This window comes from Micropterus salmoides, unplaced genomic scaffold, assembly GCF_014851395.1.
Source record: "Micropterus salmoides isolate LMB-PRFRI ecotype aquatic unplaced genomic scaffold, ASM1485139v1 Ms_hic_scaffold_21, whole genome shotgun sequence".
Classification (NCBI taxonomy): Eukaryota; Metazoa; Chordata; class Actinopteri; order Centrarchiformes; family Centrarchidae; genus Micropterus; species Micropterus salmoides.
In genome coordinates, this window is record NW_024041262.1 from 13,085,736 (window position 1) to 13,092,309 (window position 6,574).

A 6,574-nucleotide genomic window follows, 5' to 3' on the forward strand; every position below is an offset into this window, starting at 1 on the left:
ATAACAATGTCGACCTGTTGATGGCGCTAGAGAAAAAGTTAGTGGATCACCAAGTCTGTTAGGATTTGTCCTCTGGGAACCATGAATGTTTACAACTTGACGCTGTCAATCTATCCAATAGTTGTCAATGTTGTTGAGATATTTCCGTCAAAGAGGTGGAATGACGAGAGTCACGCTACTACATAGGTGTCATTTACACTGGGGACGCTGGGGACATGTCCCCACCACTTTTTTAAATGGCTCATTTTGTTCCCATCATTTTTTTAAAGCATAATTTGTTTTGTTTTTAAAAACATTCTGAAATGTAGCTTGCAGTTAAATAACAAATGAAAATGCTTTTAGGAAGGTTTATTTCCATATTAAGACAACATGCAATGCAATTAAAATATAGAAGAAACAAATGTGCATTGTCCCAAAAAAGTAGATTAAGCTTAAAAAAAACAAAACAAGCTACTGATTATAAAATGACCCTAGAATGTGCATGCACCAATCAGTAACTTTAACAACTTCTTGACAGTTTCTTTTTGGCCAAGTTTTCTGTTCTCTCCCTGTGAGCATGACAAAAGCTGCACTGCATTATATTCTATTATATTTATATATTTTGAAATGTCACGTGCCACCTGAATTTTGTGTTTCCTTTTACATAAATAAAAACTTTTCCACCATAAATTGGTGCAGAAACTTTCACCAGAATGCAGGAAATGTGTTTAAAAGTGATCAAAATTTCCTGGGGGAGGTCCATCCAAACCCCACACTTATATATCTTGGAACTGAGGATATCTTTAGAACAATGTTTATGGATGTTTTCCTCTCATTTTTGTGAATCTCATATCACCTATCATGATGTCTCATGAGCTAAGTGCCTCTTCACACCCCTAATCTGAGCCCCTATGTCCTCACCGCTTTTCAACACAAAGTGAAGCCCTTGCACTACTAGCATGGTTAAAAAATGCCAAACAGTACCTTGTTCCAGCTTGTCAAATGTAACAAGTTGGTGCTTTTCCTTGTCTTACATTATAGTAAAATGATTGTTTGGGCTTTGGGCTGCTGGCTGGACAAAACTTTGAAGACGTCATCTTGGCTTCTAGGAAACTATGATGTGCACATTACTTTATTATTTATAAACTAAATGATTAATCAATAGTGAAGAAATTAGTTGCAGTCCTAATTTTAATGTCACGGTGTAATATTATTTGCTGGGAACAAAATCTTATATATGTTACATGGAAATAAATAAAAGTCCTGGGCTTGAAAAGGAATAAAGAGATGCACAGCTCCCAGTGAAGAAAGTGCTCTGTTGTAATAATGAACATACAACAATACTGTACACACAAAATAAACATGATTCAGTGCATACATTTTCTTAAGAAAACCTTGTTTATGTGGGAATTTCCGGGAGCTCACAGCAAAAAAAAAATCCACCATATTAGCAGAAATATGACAGCACTCACAACATCTGACAACAGCAAATTCCCCCTCACCAATGTTAACATTTTGACAGCGAAAGGTATTTTTCTTTGTTGTCAGCTAATTTAATTGTAGGTATACAGTAGCGTACCACTCAGAAGGGATTCAGCATACCAGACAGGGTCACATCCAGATGCAGTAAGTGGGTCAGGGATTATCCAGCTGGGTCACATAAACACTGAGGCTGTGAGTCAGCTTGGCAGCGTTCGGATGCATCATGATCATCCTGTCAGTCCGCATAGGAAATAACAGCGTAATGAGATATTCTGACCTGTGGCAATGCTGTTCTATTGGCCTGCTTAATTTGCAAAGAGAACTAGAGCTGGAAACACAATCATTATGAGTGTGAATTAATGCTTGGATGTACTGTTGTGGATTTTGGAAAGAGGAATTAATTTGAAAATATGGGGTGAAAAATATGAGTGCATTTTTAAAACACAAAGACACGCTTGTGAAAATTTCCACACCAAAGAAAGAGACTAAATTAAAGGCCTTGACAATCAGAGACTTTCCCATTTGTTGTCAACTCTGTGAATTATCTAATCCACTCTTATGAGGACTTTTTATTTTAAGTCACAGTGCTTAATCTGACACATTTTGACTATTTGCTGTCAAGAGCTGTGTAGCCACCAGTGACACATTAATCTTTTTCAACAGCAGTGTAACTAATAACTTTAATTACGACTGCACTCCATTTAGCTGCTTCAGTTCCAGGACCTTGGTATTTTGAATGCTGGCTCACCGGTAGGGGCTTATGAATAAACCTAAATGGAATGGAGCTATAATTAATATTATTTGTTACATCTGTGCTTTTTTCTGCTATGACGTCATAATGTCCTGAAAAAGGTCAATCATGTGCGTAACTGGTCTCTTCCACGGCAGACATTTTGAATTGTCATAGCAGGAAAAGTACTAATAACATTAACGATTACGGGGAGCGAGCATGCACAATACCGGGAGCAGCTAAAAATTACTTTCACTAGAGCTCGCCCTCAGATTTTCGAGAGTCTTAGCTTTGTCACACTAAAGGGGGCAGCCATTGAAAGGGTAACATGTTATAAGTATCTTGGTATAGAGATGGACGACAAATTAGCTTTCAGTGTACACAAAGATAAGCTTTTAAAGAAACTCAGGCCAAAATGAGGTTTTTCGTAACAAGTCCTGATTCTCCTCTGAAGCTAGGAAGAAACTTGTTCAAGCCACCTTATTGTCTGTGATTGATTATGGGGATCTGTTGTACATGCATGCAGTATTATCTCTGCTAGCAGAACTAGATTTTGCCTACCATGCAGCGTTATGCTTTATCACAAATGCCAGATCTTCCATCCATCATTGTAGTTTATACGAAATGGCCTTCTCTAGCTACAAAGAGACCGTTACATTTGTGTGTTTTTAACTACAAGGCAACCCTGTGCAAATCACCAAGTTACCTTTGTAGCCTCATAACTTTGCGGTCAGTAGCTACCAAACACCGTCTAGTAGGCTACTGCTTTTAAAAGTCCCCAGGGTTTTTTTCTAAGTTTGGAAATACTGCCTTTTCATATTGTGCACCCTGAACATGAAACTCCTTACAAAATATTCTCCTGTTACAGACTTTCCTGGTTGCATGTGTCCTTAAGGAGGAATGTAGATGTTTCCCATAAGCTGGATTCTTTAAGTGTATGGGTGTCATGGAAAGTGTTTTAATGTATTGTATTGTCTCAAGGTCTCCCTTGAAAAAGACAATATGTCTCAGTGGGCTTCTTCCTTGTTAAATAAAGGTTAAGAAAAAAGAAAGGAGAAAATTGGAATTCTGCCATCATTCATTAAATCGTTTACGCCTGTGCTTCTCCATGCAAAAATGTCTGCAGTATAAAAGGCCAATTGTTGCCTGTTGATTTTCACACTTTGTTAAATTGTTAAATCTATGGTTCAGATGTTTTCTAACATAATCTACAATTGTTTTTGTCTAAAGACATCATTAATAATGCATGTAATCTGTCAACAGTAAGAGGTTTGCCATACAGTGCCTTATGTTTGTCATCTTCAAAATGAGAATTAATTATGAATAATTTATTTTCATCATTTGCATATTTAAACTCACCAGTTGTAATCTAATTGCAATTTACCACCTACCACATATCCAAGTGGACAGAAATCCTCTCCAACACCTGAATGCAGTGTCGGAAGAAGTATCCAGGTCCTTTACTTAAGTGAAAGTAGCAATACCACAATGTGAAAATACTCCACGACAAGTAAAAGTCCTTCAATCAAAACCCTACTTAGCAAATTTACTTAAAGTATCAAAAGTAAAATACTCAAAATGCAGAAAAATGGTCGCTGACAGTGTTTTACTATTATATACGATGCTTTTGGATTAATGTTATTTCTGCATTAATGTGTATGTTGCATTTTACTTCTCTAGTTGTTTAAGGTTGAGCTAATTTGAAATACTTTATATACTGTTGGGTAGTTTAATCTACAGCAATGCATCTTTTCTGTAAGATCATCAAATGTTTGTGGCTTACCTGTGAGAACCAATCTCTAAAAAAAACAAACCTTTTCACGACCTCAGACAAACCACCTTGTCTCCGACTTTATGACCATTTATTCATGCACAGTAGAAGTTTAAAAATGCATAAAATTAAAATACTTAAGTAAAGTACAAGTACCTCATATTTGTAAATGTACTTAGTTATATTCAAACTCTGCCTGAATGTGTGCAGTCTGAGGGAACCTGGTTTTGGTCTACACAACCATTTTTTAGGTACTTGGACAAGCATCACAATCCTTATATACTATACAGACAGTACAGGCTGCATCGAAGCTGGGTAAGTTATACAATTAGAGGACCACAAAAAATGTATTTGTCTGTGAGAATGAACAGCTGATTGAAAAGTTCACAACAACAGTCACATAAAAAAATAATTCACAACCTAGGCCTATATAGCACAAAAGAGATAGCAAACTCTTCGTAAAACATGTTTTGAATGTGGTGCTGGTATGAAGGCAGTGTTTGTCTCCTGAATTACTCCAAGTTGAGGATACAAAAAATTTTGTTTTCCCAACATTTGAACAGTTAACTTCCCCACTAATAAGCATGTTAACAAAGGGTGACAGGACATTTAGCTAACACGTGCAAGTCTACTCATAGATCTACTTAAGAACTGTGTTATATAATCCTATAATTCTGTAATTGAGTACAACTGGGATTGGCTCCAGCCCCCCCGCGACCCTGAACGCAGGATAAGCGACTGACGATGGATGGATGGATGGATATAACTGAGTACCTTTATAATATCTGCATGAAGCTTATTTACTTAATAGAAATATGATGTGAGCTTCAGGCTCATACTTGGCCTATTATTATTACTGTGCAGCCCTTATGCATCATTTCAGCATCCTCTGCTAGCTGTTAACTTTTCATCCCAATCCTGGCTAGGTGGCAGTAATGTGCTCGTTATTGGCTCTTTAATGAAACCTACTCATCATCATAGAGTGGATTCATGACTGACATGGCCCTCCTGTGGTGAAATATCACTATAATATTTCTATCAAGGCTCTTAGTTTGTCTGCATTATCCTAGAGGGACCCACTGTGGTGTCTTCTGTCCTCTTTTCTGTCTTTTATCTTCAGTAGCAGCAGCCTTTTCATACGTTGACTTTTTATTATGCCGACAGTTTTATTGTTATGAGTTGACCATGCAAAGATTACAAAGATTTGTAGTTTTAATAGTTACCAACAGTAGCTTGATAACATAGGCTGAAATAACAAGGTCTTTGTTTGTGAATGTTTATTAAAATCAAAACCATTTCAGAGCATCAGACAGCCAGATGGTTAGTGCTGAAATTCACTATTCTGTGACGCGGTGTGCTACCAGTAGCTTTCATCATTATGCATCATGTGTTTACTCAATCAAAAGTAATGCTTGCACTTGTCCCTGCTGAGAGGACACGGCTTGGGTTTAAATACATGTTTGTGGTTTCATAGAAATCTGCTTTTTTTAGATTAATCCTCCCTGAGCACTAACTAAAATAATTTTTTAACAGCTGTCATTGTGGCATTTCATTTATCTTCTTTTAAGCTCATCCAATGAACGAGTTTTATTCTGATAAATTCTTGTTTAATACAGTCTATGATTCTTCCATCTTTTAGATGTCACTGCAGTTTCTGACACTGAGGATTATTTGAATTTAATTTAACATCTTTATCGCTAGGTGGCCATCTGGTATTGTTTTAGATGCAGATCCAACTCAAAAAGGTTGAAATCTGAATGTTTACTTTCCTCTTTAAGTGTTTTTTTTTTCTTTTTTTTTTTACATTAATCTAAGTTTAGATCATTGAACAAAATCAGCAGTTCAGTTGCAGCTCTCTAAAATGGATAAGATTAGATATTTGCTATTTGCAAAGTCTCATTCATGTTTTTTTCAAATGTAGAATATTGCAATTCTGTATCTATGTTTACATAAAGTCTTTCAAAATTACTTCACAAAACCACAAACCTCTCTCAAGTTTCAGCAGGAGTGTGTGTGTGTGTGCATAACCCCATTATTAGCATCTCCATATTTGCTGCCTGTGGATTAAGATTTAAATGATCACTTTTAAGGTGATATGTGGTTTGGGTCTGAATATCTCCTTTCTCCTTAAGTCTGAGTGCAGCCTGCAGATACTTATTGGTTGTTGTTAGTTAAAGACTTAAAACCTGGATGACCTGCAGGAGGAGAATAATAAAGAAAGATCTAAATCTTATTTTATAGTTCTTTAAACAAGACTAAAAGTCTACAACCACAGCAGCTCTTTAAGACTTAGGCTAAATGCTAACATCGGCATGCTAACATAACAATATTAAGCAGGTATACTGTTTAGTGTTTACCATCTTAGTTTAGCATGTTAGCCATTTGCTAATTACTATAAAACACCAGCCCTACAGCCGAGGCTGAGTGTAAATGTCTTCTTTTGAAATTAATTGGTCATAAAGCAAAATATTGGACAAATAAATATTTAGCTGATAAAAAAGTTCACCAAAGGTATTAAAGTTAAACCTTACAGGGACATGAATGTCTGCACCATATTGCATGGCAGTCCATGGCTGTGAAGACATTTCACTCAAAACCACAAATGTGTGGGG